General features: G+C 43.3%; 1 pseudogene; it reads left to right on the top strand.

The window, feature by feature from the left end:
* Positions 1-11,299, top strand: part of LOC124009406 — a 31,512-nt pseudogene extending 20,213 nt beyond the window's left edge.
* Positions 11,300-17,567: the final 6,268 nt, after the last annotated feature.

Consider the following 17,567-nt stretch of genomic DNA (forward strand, 5'->3'; position numbering starts at 1 on the left):
AGCCTTCCCTGTGTCTCTGTCTGTCTTATGCTCATTTTGCTAACGTGCTGTCTTGTTCCCCTACATGTTTATTTCTCTCCCTCGCTCTCTCGGTCTCTCCCTCCCTGTCCCTGTGTAGAGCTGCCTAAGGCTGCAGTGAGGATCCTGAGTAATGTCACCTTCCTGTTTGTGAGCCTGTCCTACACTGCAGAGAGCGCCATCGTCACCGCCTTCATCACCTTCATACCCAAGTTCATCGAGTCACAGTTTGGCATCCCGGCATCCAGCGCTAGTATCTACACAGGTAAATGCACTCCTAGTATCTACACAGGTAAATACACTCCCAGTATCTACACAGGTAAATACACTCCCAGTATCTACACAGGTAAATACACTCCTAGTATCTACACAGGTAAATACACTCCTAGTATCTACACAGGTAAATACACTCTTAGAATCTACACAGGTAAATACACTCCTAGAATCTACACAGATAAATACACTACTAGAATCTACACAGGTAAATACACTCCTAGTATCTACACAGGTAAATACACTCCTAGTATCTACACAGGTAAATACACTCCTAGTATCTACACAGGTAAATACACTCCTAGTATCTACACAGGTAAATACACTCCTAGTATCTACACAGGTAAATACACTCCTAGTATCTACACAGGTAAATACACTCCTAGTATCTACACAGGTAAATACACTCCTAGTATCTACACAGGTAAATACACTCCTAGTATCTACACAGGTAAATACACTCCTAGTATCTACACAGGTAAATACACTCCTAGTATCTACACAGGTAAATACACTCCTAGTATCTACACAGGTAAATACACTCCTAGTATCTACACAGGTAAATACACTCCTGGTATCTACACAGGTAAATACACTCCTGGTATCTACACAGGTAAATACACTCCTGGTATCTACACAGGTAAATACACTCCTGGTATCTACACAGGTAAATACACTCCTGGTATCTACACAGGTAAATACACTCCTGGTATCTACACAGGTAAATACACATCTATTATCTACTCAATTAACTTGAAACTTTTTGTAATTTTAGTGCACTTTGTATTTTTGTATATTTTGAGCGTACATTGAAAGCGTTAAAAATACACAGAAAACATAATAAATACATCAATACAGCTAAAACAACAGTGTAATGTTAAAACAAGTTGATATTAAGGTTAAAGAAAGAGCTTTATCAAATGACCAGATTTTTCTAACTGTTACTTTGGACAAAGTCAAGGCATCAATATTCTCATAATGCTGTTTGTATAAAGAATCTTAAATTACAGCTCAATTGAAGGAAATTCAGATTTTGCGATTTAATCGTGATAGATACATTTCTGTAAAACTCTGTTTTTGGCTGTGGCTGCGAATACAGTTTTCTGCCTGTCTGTGAAAATCAGCAGCTAAGTAGAACATGACATCTCTGGACTGCCTGTTTTTGTTATGCTATTCTCGGTTAACCAGAAGTAAAATTCTCATGTGAAAGTTTGTCATTTCCTGTTTTACTTGGAGGGGGGTGTCCCATTAACAGTTGTTATTACCTTTGTGCAAAGGAAGGAAGCGAATTCTCTTCCCTCGCAAACGGAAACTTCCAGCCAAACTCCTCTCTTCTGCTAATTTCACCCGTGTTTATCATGGCCAAAAAATACATTTTTGTTTTCATAAATTTTTACAATATAGCCAATTTTGACATTGTGGGTGTGGAAACCGTTTATCCTCCACACACGGGTTTGTGAAATCACCGCACTAATGTAAGCACCGCCTTCGCCCAATGAAAACCCCAAACCAGGAACTACTGCTGCTCGAATTCACATCATTTTATGTGCCTTGACAAATTCTCGCAGTTTCATCTGTACACGAGAGATTAGTTTTGTGTTTATGTTCGCAAAACTATTACAACAGCCAAGTTTGTACAAACATGTCGATTTAATGTATTTTGTGTACAACATGTAATTAGTTGCATGTAGCCTAACTCCCCTACTAAAAAAGAACATGAAATCGCACTTATGACTCCAGTTCGCGAACGATATTGTGCTAATCTCCCTCGCGGCAGTCAAGCTGAGAGTTTCCGCCAAAAGTTGTTCACAATCTAGTCCAGTTGAGTCCGCAACTAGAGCTTGTTTCAAAGCTATTAATAAATAATCATATTTGTATGTCTAGCGATCACAAATGTCCATTGTTTGAAGCACACTTTTATAAGTCTCAGTCACAAATGACAGCTACAGTAAGGCCACAATGGTGAATGAGAGACTTGTCTAGAACCGTATCCACAGATTTTATTTTATTTTTATCATTTGACAGCCCGAGTAAACACATCTATACTGAAAAAATATATAAACCTACCATGCAACAATTTCATTGATTTTACTGAGTTACAGTTCATATAAGGAAATCATTAGGCCCTAATCTATGGATTTCACATGACCTGGGAATACAGATATGAATCAGTTCGTCACAAATACCGTTTAAAAAAATGGGCCTCACAATGGGCCTGAGGTTCTTGTCACGGTATTTTTGTGCACTCAAATTGCCATTGATAAAATGCAATTGTGTTCGTTGTCCATAGCTTATGCCTGCCCATACCATAACCCGACCGCCACAATGGGGCACTCTGTTCACAACATTGACATCAGCAAACCGCTCATCCACACAACGCAATGAACGTGGTCTGTGTTTGCGAGGCTGGTTGGACATACTGCCAAATTCTCTAAAAATGATGTTGGAGGTGGCTTATGGTAGAGAAATGAACATTTAATTCCCTGGCAACAGCTCTAGTGGACATTCTTGCAGTCAGCATGCCAATTGCACTCTCCATCAAAACTTGAGACATTGTGTTTTGTGACAAAACTGCACATTTTAGTAGCCTTTTATTGTCCCCAGCACAAGGGGCACCTGCGTAATGATCAGGCTGATTAATCAGATTCTTGATATGCCACACCTGTCAGGTGGATGGATTATCTTGGCAAAGGAGAAATGCTCACTAACAGGGATGTTAACAAATTTGTGCACCAACTTTGAGAGAAATAAGCTTTTTGTGCGTTTGGGAAAACATCTGCAATCTTTTATTTCCGCTTATGAAACATGGGACCAACACTTTACATGTTGCATTTATATTTTTGTTCAGTCAATACACACCTAACACCTCTTGTTTGGAACACAGGTCTTTTGTCTCCAGCTTCACCACATAGGTCAGTTAGAGCCCTTGCCTTCAAAAGCTCCTTAGTCAGGGACACTTCCGGGACAGCCTGAAGGGGTCTGTGTCTTTAAGATTACTCCACGTCAGTGGGGCCACTGTGAGTTTAACGCTCACTACTTGACCATCTCCCAGGTGCCCCTTTTATTTTAAGGAAGAGTGTTTGTATTATTCATGGCTGCTGGCTGGGCCTTCACTCCGTCCAAATAACATTAGTTGTACAGCTAGCCGTCTTAAAGCTTCCTCAGAAATCCCCTAAAAAGGAGCTTCTACTCTGCTCTTTCTGTTTGGATGATGTGTTTGAAAGTGAACAGGAGGCCCAAATTAAATGATGTTGTAGAATAACATACGTCTAGATGTGAAACAGATTGCCGTGATCTAATCTATGAGTTCTAGAGACCGCATCGTTGACTCTCTCTCTCTCTCTCTCTCTCTCTCTCTCTCTCTCTCTCTCTCTCTCTCTCTCTCTCTCTCTCTCTCTCTCTCTCTCTCTCTCTCTCTCTCTCTCTCTCTCTCTCTCTCCTCTCTCTCTCTGCCTCTCTCTCTCTGCCTCTCTCTCTCTGCCTCCTGCTGTCACAGGTGTGATCATCGTGCCCAGTGCTGGGGTGGGTATAGTCCTGGGGGGCTACATAATTAAGAAGCTGAAGCTGGGAGCCAGAGAGTCAGCCAAGCTGGCCATGATCTGTAGTGGGGTATCTCTTCTCTGCTTCTCTACTCTGTTCATAGTGGGCTGTGAGAGCATCAACCTAGGAGGCATCAACATACCATACACCACTGGGTAAGAACCACAACTTCCTTCCTTCATTCAGTACCCCTCTCTTTCAATCTGAACTTTTTTTCCTCATGCAATCCCTGTCGATCGTGTCCTCTTTCTCTCAGCTCCCCCAAAATTAATTGAATTATTTCTCTGAAAACATTCCAGCCTCCAAAACCCCATATCAACGTATTAAACAATGTGAGGAAGTTTAGTGTGTGTGTGTTTCCCTGTGATGATGAGAAGAGGAGGTGACCATCATGAAGGCCCCTGTTGTGAAGTATCACCTCTGCACACATCAGAGTCCCTGTCCAAAATGAAAGCCCTATTCCCTATGTAGTGCACTACTTTTGAACAAGGCCAATAGGGCCCTGGTCAAAAGTAGTAAACTATAGAGGCAATAGGGTGCCATTTGGAACACAGTCCTTCCCCAGACACAATAACAATAATGCATGATACTGTTATGATCTAGATGAATTAACTCTCTGTTCTACAGTCCTGGAGCTTTGTTCCAACTCTTAGATCCATCCTCTGGCTACATCCCAAATGGCACCCTATTCCCATTTATAGTGTACTACTTTTGACCAGGATATACAGAGACTGTAAAATTGGGATGTGATGCGTCTCTGCTTGGCGCTCAGCATTAAGGAGATAGATTTGGGGTAAGGCATTGCAATAGACACGCGTCCTGTCCAGGCGGTGCACTTGTACATCAAGCTGCCTCACGCTACAGAAACAGGAGATAGGCTCCTGTTTCTATGAGCCGTTCTGGCTCGCACACGCCAAGGCTCATGCAAGGCTACTTTTCACCCCATAGGGCGAAAAGTAGTGCACTATAAAGGGAAAAGGGTGCCTGTCCCTGATGCAATTATGATTCACCTGTTGCTGACAAGTGTATAAAAATCGAGCACACGGCCATGCAATCTCCAGAGACAAACATTGGCAGTAGAATGGCCTTACTGAAGAGCTCAGTGACTTTCAACGTGGCACCGTCATAGGATTCCACCTTTCCAACAAGTCAGTTTGTCAAATTTCTGCCCTGCTAGAGCTGCCCTGGTCAAATGTAAGTGCTGTTATCGTGAAGTGGAAACGTCTTAGAGCAGCAACAGCTCAGCCAAGAAGTGGTAGGCAACACAAGCTCATAGAACCGTACCACAGAGTGCTGATATATTTGTGCCCATCTCAGTGAACTAATGCATTGTGTGAGGCCCAGACTAAAAGCCAATTTATGCTTGATCCGAAAATGTGTTTGGAGGCTCCATATGGACGGTGTGACACAATTACAGAGCATCTGGAGACATGTGGAGCTATGTACCGCATCACCATGCTCCTTCCAAATGTTGTAACAATGCAGAGGGCTCTATAGACATGATTAGCTGACGGTAGGTGGGGGCGGTACATTCTGTATAAACATAAACTCACTTCCTTGACAACGTCCTTCACAACAGCTCTGCACAGCTCAGCAAAGCACAAGAAGTATGAAGGCCGTGTCACCGTAAATGCTGCATGGCCAATGCAGATGTCAGATTGACCACGCATCGCCCAGATGCACGTCTCTCTACAGAATGCGCACTCTCCCACTAATCTGTGCACATTCATTGTTTCATAACTTCATTGTGTGAATTGTTTGCGTTTGATGGTTAGTGTATATTACACCCCTATTACCTATACTGTATCACCAGTAGTACATTTACCGTTCATTCCTATCATCTCTAATCTACAATGTATGTTTGGTTATGGTAACTTCTGTTAATGCATTCAGTACATTATTATTCCAGTCTTACCGTTCTAATTGTCGGAGTGGACATTGTTTGCAGACTTGTGAGAAACAAGTTTTGGTTTCTTTCATTCCATTCATGAGTTAATTCCATTTCGTAAGTGTCTTTTGTTTGGAGCACTCCTTTCAATTTTAAGGTAAGGACGCGCACCTGATTACGCATAGAAGTCATTTACATAGGCCTAAAGGCTGCCTGGCCTGCACGCAAATGTAGGCATATTCATGTGCCCATTTTGGAGATCTGATTGGCTAAACTCACCACCCATTAACGGTGTGCTTTAGGACCATGCGGACGTCTCCGAGGAGTCGGTTTAAAATAATGTGACGTCCCCCACACTTATAAAATCACATTTGCGCCCCTGTCCCAAAGTAATGTTTTCTTCACCTCAAAAAGCAAACATCCATTGTCAAAGCCTACATCGAGGAACTATTGTCAATTTGAAAAATCTTTCCAGCTCTATCCCTTTTGATAACCACTCAGCGTGAAAGAGAAAAATGTCATGCTCTGATCCAGTGGAAACGTCATAAAATGGGCCAACCTGGTTGCTTCTTATCAGTGCTGGCTTTGGACTGAAATAGGGTCTGGTACTCATTTTGGGTGCTGGTGCTATTTGTATTTAGGTGCCGGAGCTCCACAATACTTTTAAGCTAATATTCTATAAGAGGAACAAGAGATCAATTAGTAGAGCATTTGAGGTACTGATACTCTGCTCCAGTGATCTCCTGCCCAAGTCAAGCACTGCTTCTTATCCCTTGCGCAAATAGCCTACAGTTGTGTCTGTCTCGAGCTCACTGGCGCTGGATACCCTGAGGGCCCAGAATATTTTATACAATGTTGCAAGTTCGTTGCAGACAGGCCATGGGTAGCCGATGTGATTTATAGGAGATTCTTTTTTTAAAATCCGTATATTTTCTACCTGCAATGTTTTTATTTGTTGGCTTTATGTGGGATATTTTTACATAGTTGGCAATGACAATAGAACTTACTTTTTAGGTTGGTAAGATAAATTGGCATACCACATGAAAGGTTACCGACTCCTAGTGTAGCCTATTACCGACAACTTCAGGAGAGTAATGGCAGAATCTGAGAAGCCAGCAGGAGGAGGATGGTTGGGTCAGGTTAAGTCTTTTTTTCTGGTTATCTAAATCGCTGGCTCCCTCTTGAATCGTTTGTCTTATTTCAACAAACAGTAAGCTTAAAGCATCAGACAAGCTCAATGCATATAGTTGATTTTACTAAAACACGTTGGGTGTGTCTATATATGGAAAAATACACGTTTCAAATTGCTCGAAAGAACAGACTACTTTCGATCGACAAACATTTTTTTTAGTCTGGGACAGCCTTATGAATTAATCTGATTTTGGTAGATGCCAGAAGCATAGTGCATAGTGCCTACTGGAAAGTTAGGTGGAGGAGGAATAATGGTCTGGGGCTGTTTTTGATTGTTCGGGCTAGGCCCCTTTAGTTCCAGTGAAGGGTAATCTTAACGCTACTGCATACAATGACATTCTAGACAATTCTGTGCTTCCGACTTTGTGGCAACCGTTTGGGGAAGGCCCGTTCCTATTTCCGCGTGACAATACCCCCATGCTCAAAGCGAGGTCCGTAAAGAAATGGTTTGTCGAGATTGGTGTGGAAGAACTTGACATATTAATGCCCATGATTTTTGAATGAGATGGTCAATAAGCAAGTGTACACATGCTAACTGGTCTAATTGCCCCCGGTTGTGAGCAATGTATTTTGGTGCAGCAAATCTCAGTGTAAATGTGACCTTTGAATCGTAGCATGGTAAGATAGTCTTCTTAACATTGTTTAATCAGTCTGAATAAGAATTATGTTGTGATAGTGGAAAATGTCCTACGTTATTTAGCTCTCTTCATCCCCCTCTTTTCTCTCTCCCTCTCCCTGTCTCTTTTCCCATCTCTTTCCCTCCCCCTCTAAATAATCTCTCTCCATCACTTTTCTCAGTCCTACTCTGACTATGACCCATCGTAACCTGACTGGAGGGTGTAATGTGAACTGTGGCTGTAAGATCCATGAGTACGCTCCAGTCTGTGGCTCAGACGGAATCACCTACTTCAACCCCTGCCTGGCAGGCTGCAGCAGTGTGGGCAACGACAGCACAGGAGTGAGTCCCTCAGTCATAAATGTAGGGTCGCAAAATGATTGTAACTTTCCCCAAATTCCCAGATTTTCTGTATATTCCCCCCTGTTTCTAGAAATATTCCAAACAGGATTTCTGCAATACCTGGGCATTTTTGGAAAGTTACCTAAAGCTAGGGCCATGAGTTTTTCCTGGCCATAATGTGAGTAACCTGATCAGAAAAAACAATAGTGTTAGACCCTAGTTATAGCTGACAGACCATTGAACAAACATTAATTAAGCATCCGTGTACATTGGTAGTACCTGAATAACACACTTCTTGTAGTACGCACAGTTGTGTCTTAGAAGTTTACTTCCATAGTACAATAAGATGAGCTCACAATGATGCCTGGTGTTCTGTTCCCTCTCCGTCTCTCAGATCAGGAACTACTCTGACTGTGCGTGTGTCCAGAGCAGGCAGGTCATCACCCCCTCCTCTAACGGCCAAGTCAACCAGCTGCAGCTGGTCATCGTCAAGACCTACCTGAACGAGAACGGCTACGCCGTGTCGGGGAAGTGTGACCGCACCTGCAGCACCCTCATTCCCTTCCTCATCTTCCTCTTCATCGTCACACTCATCACGGCCTGCGCTCAGCCCTCCGCCATCATTGTCACTCTTAGGTATTGACCCAGAATAGACACTGAACAAAACACACTTATCGAAGGGATTGTGAGGTAGTGGTTGTGAGTTCTCGTCATCGGGTTGCAAAATGATGGTAACTTTCTGTGATCCCGGTTGGATGATTTCTAGAATCAGGATGGATAAAACTTTTCAAGGATTCCCAGGTTATCATCATTTTGCACCTCTATCTTCACCATTTCCTCCCTTCTTCCTCCTCTCCTCAAGGTCCGTAGAAGAGCAGGAGAGACCCTTTGCACTCGGAATGCAGTTTGTTCTCCTCAGGACCCTTGGTGAGTGATGCAGCTTCAGTGAAATACAGAGTTCAATACTGAGAGGTTATTTTTTAGGATGTGTCCCTATTTAGTGCCATAGAGCTCTGGTCAGAAGTAGTGCACTATATAGGGATAGGGTCCCATTGGAACATTGGATTCTGGTTCAAAATGTAATTTTAAAAAACAGGTTCCCATTTCATGTCAGAAAATTACTAAGAGGAACTGAACAGTAATCAAAATATTCCAAACTTAACTATGCTAAAAATATAAGGTTTTAAAAATTGAAACGTGTCTTTGGCTAACCTCTGAATGAGTATGTATCGCTCCTCTGTCCTTGTCTTCCACGTACATCTCCACTTCCACATTGACACCACATCCATGCTGTGTTATAATAGTCTCTCCTCTCTCCTCAGCCTACATACCTACAACCATCTACTTGTTCTGTATCATAACCGTCTCTCTCCTCTCTCTCCTCAGCCTACATACCTACAACCATCTACTTCTTCTGTATCATAACGGTCTCTCTCCTCTCTCTCCTCAGCCTACATACCTACAACCATCTATTTCTTCTGTATCATAACGGTCTCTCCCCTCTCTCTCCTCAGCCTACATACTTACAACCATCTACTTCTTCTGTATCATAACAGTCTCTCTCCTCTCTCTCCTCAGCCTACATACCTACAACCATCTATTTCTTCTGTATCATAACGGTCTCTCCCCTCTCTCCTCAGCCTACATACTTACAACCATCTACTTCTTCTGTATCATAACGGTCTCTCTCCTCTTTCTCCTCAGCCTACATACCTACTCCCATCTATTTTGGGGCAGTGATCGACACAACCTGTATGCTGTGGCAGCAGGACTGTGGTGTCCACGGCTCCTGCTGGGAGTACGATGTCACTTCCTTCCGCTTTGTCTACTTCGGCCTGGCTGCCAGCCTCAAGTTCATTGGCTTCATCTTCATCTTTCTCACCTGGTACTCCATCAAGTACAAGGAAGAGCGTCTGGAGCGCTGGCTGAAACACCTCTCGCCCATGGACACGGTGAGCGACCTCATCTGCCACGCCGGGGGACACAAGGGACACGCCCGTACCCGCTCCTGTCCCGTTAATATACCACGCAACGAACCTCCCATCATCCCCGTCCTCAACAGGGGCCTCAGCAGCCAGAGCTGCCCGGGGAACAGCCTGAAGAGCCTGAAAGCAACAACCCCGCCGGCCCCTCGCCCTCCCGCTCGCTCTCTGGAACAGGTGTCTGCCCGCGTCTGAGGGCAACTCCTACCGCCCTGCCATCCACAGTCTCTGCAATGTCTGCCTTTCGTACTCTGGGTTCTCACTCGTATGGTATTATAGGATACGTTCACACACACACGCACAAGACGTCGCTCAGACAGGCAGCGGTTGGTCAACATGTATACAGGAAGACACTGGGATGGATACCCCAGTTAGCAAATCTTCCCTCTACCTAGTATGTTGGTGTCCTTTTCTCTTTGGTTTGTTTCGGTCATGGGAGAGAATGCATATCATCTCTTTAGAAAAGTGCACCTTCGATACTTCTCGAGAATGATCGTAGTGATGGTATTGTTGCGTGGCGCTAGGTGAAAATGACATGAATAATATCCTCCATTGCTCAGTTTTAGTGTTCATTCTAAGACCTCAGCATGACGAGGTGACTGAGCTAAGCAGCTTGGCCAGCGAGCATAAACTAAATCCTCTACTATGCAAGGTCATTTACTTTTCCCCTATTATTTAATGGCAAGCGGTATTAAAAGCACACATTGAGCATTGCCTTCCCTTTCCATACAATCTGTAAATGTCATTCGGTATCGCCCCAGACCTGCGTGTAATGATGAGTGGTTGACTTGGAAAAGATGTGTCTGGATACGTTTGGAATTGGAACCATTTCTCCGTGGTTACCTCATAGACAGGCCCACAAATATATCCCTCACCGTAGTTCTATTTCAGACAACACTTGGGCTGCATTCTAAATGGTATTCTATTCTCTATATACATGCAGTGCTATACATTTGACAATGGCCGATAGGTCTCTGGTCCAAAGTAGTGAACTACTTGGGGAATAGGGTGCCATTTGGGGCACAAGCTAAGTGCACTCATGATGACCCCCCTCAGTGTTGCTTCGTGTGCCATGGGCTTTACAGAACGAAGGCATCTTTTGCTTACCGATCTCTTATTAACATGTCTTGTTTCAGACAAAAATCCTAATTGAAATGTTTACGTCCCAAATGGTACCTTATTCCCTTTATAGTGTGCCACTTTTGACCAGGGCAAGAGTAGTACGCTACATAGGGAATAAGGTGCCGTTTGGCACACATACAATGTTTTAACCAACCAGACTCCCTTCTGGCTCTGTGGTGGAGCAGAACCAGACCCCCTGCTGGCTCTGGTGGAGCAGACCAGACCCCCTGCTGGCTCTGTGGTGGAGCAGAACCAGACCCCCTGCTGGCTCTGTGGTGGAGCAGAACCAGACCCCCTGCTGGCTCTGTGGTGGAGCAGAACCAGACCCCCTGCTGGCTCTATGGGGGAGCAGAACCAGACCCCCTGCTGGCTCTGTGGTGGAGCAGAACCAGACCCCCTGCTGGCTCTGTGATGGAGCAGAACCAGACCCCCTGCTGGCTCTGTGGTGGAGCAGAACCAGACCCCCTGCTGGCTCTATGGGGGAGCAGAACCAGACCCCCTGCTGGCTCTGTGGTGGAGCAGAACCAGACCCCCTGCTGGCTCTGTGGTGGAGCAGAACCAGACCCCCTGCTGGCTCTATGGGGGAGCAGAACCAGACCCCCTGCTGGCTCTGTGGTGGAGCAGAACCAGACCCCCTGCTGGCTCTGTGGTGGAGCAGAACCAGACCAGTGCTGCTTGTGCAAAGAGACTCTGCTGTGCTTCCCATGATTAGCTAATCCACATAAACCAACCACTATTTCACATTTGTTAGTCAGTAGTTTAGTAAGTAGCCTCTGTCACCGTCTTTCACCTTACCTTCGAGCGAAGACTAGGAGTCTGGCCAGTAGTTTAGATTAGCTTATTAGGTCTGTAACTGGATGCCTAGATTATTTGATTTACCAACAGCAGGGCCACTTCTCCTATGTATTGTGTAACCGATAATAATAATTATAATGTCCAACTACTCACTATGTCTACGATAGAGCATGTCCTACTGAACAACTGTCAAAGTGATATCAATCATGGCTGCTGAGGTTGTTTGTTTTGCCTTTTGGTGAAGTTTCTTTTGTATTTGTATTGTATATTTGTATTAATTCAAAGGAAAGCAGACTTATTTCTTAAGCAGTGCTAAATCAAGTTTAGGGCTGGGACTTACTAACTCCCACAGCTCAGTAATCAATACAATTACGTGGACAGAGGCGGCCTGATTCTAGATTAGCACTACTTCTCGGAGACTAGTGATACAAGCTACCTCTAGCTTGTATCACTAGCAACAATATCGTTGAAAGAAGTAGTTAATGAGTGTAACATGCAATATTGAAGTACATATTGCTATTGGTTTTACAGGGTGGTTGAGGACACCTGCTAGTCAGATGTGGTAAGCAATATTGTAGAAATACTCAAATGAAGCTGATGTGTTTCCCCAAGTGAAATAACTAGACAATTATTTGGTGGAATAATCTTAATTTTCAGTTTATTTTAGCACTTAAATATTAGAAGATTTGGGCAGGTGGAATAGCACTGAGCCTGTAAACAACACATTTCACTACACCTATCCGGTGTATGTGACAATAAAACATTACTTTTACTTCCATGATACAATGTGGCTGTTGGTTTAGAGTTAATAGCTTTAAAACTATGGGATATTATAACATGTTACCGTTAGTATGGAAAGGTACCATAGCTCTTTATAGTAAAATGACTGACATTGTGAGCTAGAATAACAGTGTAATGCATCCAGTAGTAGTTGTGATAGACATAATTGCTGCATGTAATAATGTTTCAGGACCAGACACTATTATTAATGGAAATAAGTCACATAACTCTTAGTCAGACATTCCATTTCATGTGAAAGAAAAAGTAGAATACATAGAGTAAATCAGGTGCATATTAATCACAATTCTAGCGAGACTAAATTTTTGCGACAATAATTTTCCTAACTTTAGTGTTATTGTATCGGTTAGTGAAAGGCTACAGTATTATGTTTCTCAGTGCCTACTTTTCCTACTAATTGATTGAAGTTGAGATGTTGCTGATTCTGAAATGCTCTTGACTTCATGTAATGGAACTCAATGATAAGGCTGACTTTGGACTGTGAAGAATTTGACTCTAGGATTTTTGGTTGACTTGCTGCCATCATTAGACCTTTTCAGCCGATTCTGTACCTATAGTACCAGGATGTTTGTTGCAGAATTCTGGTACTCTCGTGATCCTCACCGTCAAACCTACTGTTCCTCTGGAGATAGGAGAGAGGAGCTCTCACTCTTACCGCCCCGTGTAGTGCTGTTTATCAGTCTTTGTATGTGGCATAAAATAAGGATTTGACCTGGATGTCACCATAAGGACAATTTCAGGTAGATTTATGTTATTTTTTTCTTTCTTTTTTTTGTTGCAGTATTATATTTATTTAATTTCAAATGACAGTGTTTTAATTACAAGTTAATGCCTATGCTATATGGTTGACATCATAAGAAAGAAAATGTACATTGTTTGTGGACAACACACTGTTTACAAATTCCTTCGATACTTGACATCTGTCAATTAAAATTCAGAAAAATAAATATTGAATTGAATTGCGATTTTTGGTCAAGAAGTGCTTGTTGGAGCAGGAAATAAACATGTAACGTGATTAAAACGGGTCATGTGTGTGTTCAAAATGCTGACCCTAATCCCTACACAATGCACTACTTTTTACCTATGGGCCCTCTTGAAAAGTAGTGCACTATATAGGGCAGTGTTTCCCAACTCCAGTCCTCCAGTACCCACAACTACACATTTTCGTTGTAGCCCTGGACAAACTCACCTGATTCAAAGAATCATCAAGCCCTCAATGTGTTGAATCAGTTTGTCACGGGCTACAACAAAAAAAAATGTGTACTGTTGTGGGTAGTGGGGGACTGGAGTTGGGGACCACTGATATAGGGTGCCATTTGGTATGCAAACACTGTGTGGCGCTGTGGACTGTCTTCTTCCATTGACCCTGACAGGTAAGGCGGCTGTACTCAAGGTGGCAGAGTAGGGGTGTATTAAGAATGCATTTTTCCTACACTGAACCAAAATATAAATTCAACATGCAACCATTTCACTGAGTTACAGTTCATATAAGGAAATCAGTCAATTGAAATAAATCCATTAGGCCCTAATCCCACTGTTTCCAAATGCAAACATTAGGGAAGATGCTGGTAACTGCTCCTATCTGGTTATAGCATTTGTGGCACAAATCCATTTCAAGTCTTGGTATCAATATTAGAAACTTTCACCCATGTCCAAATCATCTACAAGGGACTTTGAGCTACACAATCCATTTGAAATACTTTAGGATGATTTGGACGTGATGTCCTAGCCAGCTCTGCAATGGTGAGTAAAATGGTCCGAGTGAGTTGTTCTCTCACTTGTGTGTGGCAGCAGGACTGTGTGTGCCATGAGAGTGAAAAGCTCTGAATTTACGAACACACTCTAAGTCTAGCTAGTCATTTGTTATGCTAACAAGCTAGCAAAAAGTTGCATAGCAATAGCATCAACTTCCGGTAGACAGGCGAATCTCTAGTACACTCAACTGAAAGGATACCGTTCGTTTACAGTATACTAAAATGAACTAATAGTATATTATGGAGTATATACTATGTTAGTATGGGTATTTGAACACAGCTCTGTTGTGTATACGAAATTGTTTTAGACCCCATCACAGCACTGAGACTGCACTTGTGAAGGTGGTAAATGACCTTTTAATGGCATCAGACCGAGGCTCTGCATCTGTCCTCGTGCTCCTAGACCTTAGTGCCGCTTTTGATACCATCGATTACCACATTATTTTGGAGAGATTGGAAACCCAAATTGGTCTACACGGACAAGTTCTGGCCTGGTTTAGATCTTATCTGTCGGAAATATATCAGTTTGTCTCTGTGAATGGTTTGTCCTCTGACAAATCAACTGTAAGTTTCGGTGTTCCTCAAGGTTCCGTTTTTAGGACCACTATTGTTTCCACTATATATTTGACCTCTTGGGGATGTCATTCGAAAACATAATGTTAACTTTCACTGATAAACGGATGACACACAGCTGTACATTTCAATGAAACATGGTGAAGCCCCAAAATTACCCTCGCTAGAAGCATGTGTTTCAGACATAAGGAAGTGGTTGGCTGCAAACTTTCTACTTTTAAACTCGGACAAAACAGAGATGCTTGTTCTAGGTCCCAAGAAACAAAGAGATCTTCTGTTGAATCTGACAATTAATCAGTCGTCTCAAATAAAACTGTGAAGGACCTCGGCGTTACTCTGGACCCTGATCTCTCTTTTGAAGAACATATCAAGACCATTTCAAGGACAGCTTTTTTCCATCTACGTAACATTGCAAAAATCAGAAACTTTCTGTCCAAAAATGATGATGAAAAATTAAACCATGCTTTTGTCACATACTGCAATGCTCTACTTTCCGGCTACCCGGATAAAGCACTAAATAAACTTCAGTTAGTGCTAAATACGGCTGCTAGAATCCTGACTAGAACCAAAAATATGGATCATATTACTCCAGTGCTAGCCTCCCTACACTGGCTTCCTGTCAAAGCAAGGGCTGATTTCAAGGTTTTACTGCTAACCTACAAAGCATTACATGGGCTTGCTCCTACCTATCTCTCTGATTTGGTCCTGCCGTATATACCTACACGTACGCTACGGTCACAAGACGCAGGCCTCCTAATTGTCCCTAGAATTTCTAAGCAAACAGCTGGAGGCAGGGCTTTCTCCTATAGAGCTCCATTTTTATGGAACAGTCTGCCTACCCATGTCAGAGACGTAAACTCGGTCTCAACCTTTAAGTCTTTACTGAAGACTCATCTCTTCAGTGGGTCATATGATTGAGTGTAGTCTGGCCCAGGAGTGGGAAGGTGAACGGAAAGGCTCTGGAGCAACGAACCGCCCTTGTTCTCTCTGCCTGGCCGGTTCCCCTCTTTCCACTGGGATTCTCTGCCTCTAACCCTATTACAGGGGCTGAGTCACTGGCTTACTGGGGCTCTCTCATACCGTCCCTGGGAGGGGTGCGTCACCTGAGTGGGTTGAGTCACTGATGTGGTCATCCTGTCTGGGTTGGCGCCCCCCCTTGGGTTGTGCCGTGGCGGAGATCTTTGTGGGCTATACTCAGCCTTGTCTCAGGATGGTAAGTTGGTAGTTGAAGATATCCCTCTAGTGGTGTGGGGGCTGTGCTTTGGCAAAGTGGGTGGGGTTATATCCGGTGGTGTCCTTGGATGGGGCCACAGTGTCTCCTGACCCCTCCTGTCTCAGCCTCCAGTATTTATACTGCAGTAGTTTATGTGTTAGGGGGCTAGGGTCAGTTTGTTATATCTGGAGTACTTCTCCTGTCCTATTCGGTGTCCTGTGTGAATTTAAGTGTGCTCTCTCTAATTCTTTCTTTCTCTCTTTCTTTCTCTCGGAGGACCTGAGCCCTAGGACCATGCCTCAGGACATCCTGACATGATGACTCCTTGCTGTCCCCAGTCCAACTGGCTGTGCTGCTGCTCCAGTTTCAACTGTTCTGCCTTATTATTATTGGGCCATGCTGGTCATTTATGAACATGTGAACATCTTGGCCATGTTCTGTTATAATCTCCACCCGGCGCAGCCAGAAGAGGACTGGCCACCCCACATAGCCTGGTTCCTCTCTAGGTTTCTTCCTAGGTTTTGGCCTTTCTAGGGAGTTTTTCCTAGCCACCGTGCTTCTACACCTGCATTGCTTGCTGTTTGGGGTTTTAGGCTGGGTTTCTGTACAGCACTTTGAGATATCAGCTGATGTACGAAGGGCTATATAAATACATTTGATTTGATTTGATTTGAACCCGATCGAACATCTCTGGAGAGAACTGAAATAGCTATGCAGCAATGCTCCCGATACAACCTAAAAAGCCAAAGGTGCTTTAACAAAGTACTAAGTAAAGGGTCCGAATACTTATGTCAATGTAATATTTATGTTTTTTGTTTGTAATACATTTGAAAAAAAAATATTTAAAATGTTGCTTTGTCGATATGTGGTATTGTGTGTAGATTGAGGTGAAAAAAAATATTTAATCAATTTTAGAATAAGGTTGTAAAGTAAAATGTGGAAAAAGTCAAGGGGTCTGATTACTTTTCGAATGCACTGTATTTCCAATTTGAGACAGGGGTGTCACCGCAAGCTGTATTGTGTTCATTAGGTGTGTCATATATCATTTTCAAAGATGCATTGTGAGCTCAAAACATTTTGCTGCAAAAATAATTTGGACTATTCGTGGATTAATCGTTAGTAAAATTCCACAGTCGTCACAGCCCTGGTCAAAAATAGTGCACTATAAAGGAAACGGATGCCATTTGGGACGTAACCATAAGTTACTGACATAATGGTAGGGTGTTTGGTAGCCCAATATTAGACCTCCGATGAATTATTTCATAACAGACCCGCCCCAGCCTGCCTCTCCGTTCCTCCTGTCTGTGTGACAAACAGACCAGTCCCAGCCTGCCTCTCCGTTCCTCCTGTCTGTGTGACAAACAGACCCGCCCCAGCCTGCCTCTGCTCTCCTCCTGTCTGTGTGACAAACAGACTAGCCCCAGCCTGCCTCTCCGCTCCACCTGTCTGTGTGACAAACAGA

This window comes from Oncorhynchus gorbuscha, linkage group LG22, assembly GCF_021184085.1.
Source record: "Oncorhynchus gorbuscha isolate QuinsamMale2020 ecotype Even-year linkage group LG22, OgorEven_v1.0, whole genome shotgun sequence".
Taxonomy (NCBI): domain Eukaryota; kingdom Metazoa; phylum Chordata; class Actinopteri; order Salmoniformes; family Salmonidae; genus Oncorhynchus; species Oncorhynchus gorbuscha.